General features: G+C 57.7%; 1 non-coding gene across 1 annotated transcript in view; it reads left to right on the forward strand.

The window, feature by feature from the left end:
* Positions 1 to 359: 359 nt before the first annotated feature.
* LOC124590965 overlaps positions 360 to 594 on the forward strand; it is a 1,910-nt gene continuing 1,675 nt past the window's right edge. Inside the window, exon 1 of the ribosomal RNA XR_006976843.1 lies at positions 360 to 594. This exon is cut by the window's right edge and continues 1,675 nt beyond it. This is a non-coding gene — a ribosomal RNA (small subunit ribosomal RNA).

Below are 594 nucleotides of genomic sequence, written 5' to 3' on the forward strand. Positions count from 1 at the left end.
GGCGCTGGCGTTGGAGCTGCCGGCCACCGTAGGTGGCGCGTGTTGTCTCCCGCCGGCAATGCCACGACAGCACGCTCCCGGGCCTCTGTCGGCAGCGGCAAGCTCAGTTGGGAGCACGGGTGGTCGCACCTAAAGCGTCTACTCGCCAAACTCCGGGCGATTGCGCCTCTCTCGAACCCGACCAAGTACTTAGGACGGCGCTGCGCGCCGCCGGGACCTGAGAGGGTTTCGAGGTGTATTGTGCAGGGGAGCTCAGCCTCCTCCTGTTTGCAGAATAATTGAGCGGACGCTTGCGTGTTCGCGCGGGCCCCCGGGACACACTCCCGGGCGGCCGGCTGCTCAGCTCTAGTTGACGCAGCTCCCTGGTTGATCCTGCCAGTAGTCATATGCTTGTCTCAAAGATTAAGCCATGCATGTCTCAGTACAAGCCGCATTAAGGTGAAACCGCGAATGGCTCATTAAATCAGTTATGGTTCCTTAGATCGTACCCACGTTACTTGGATAACTGTGGTAATTCTAGAGCTAATACATGCAAACAGAGTCCCGACCAGAGATGGAAGGGACGCTTTTATTAGATCAAAACCAATCGGTCGG

Source organism: Schistocerca americana, unplaced genomic scaffold (assembly GCF_021461395.2).
Source record: "Schistocerca americana isolate TAMUIC-IGC-003095 unplaced genomic scaffold, iqSchAmer2.1 HiC_scaffold_787, whole genome shotgun sequence".
NCBI lineage: Eukaryota > Metazoa > Arthropoda > Insecta > Orthoptera > Acrididae > Schistocerca > Schistocerca americana.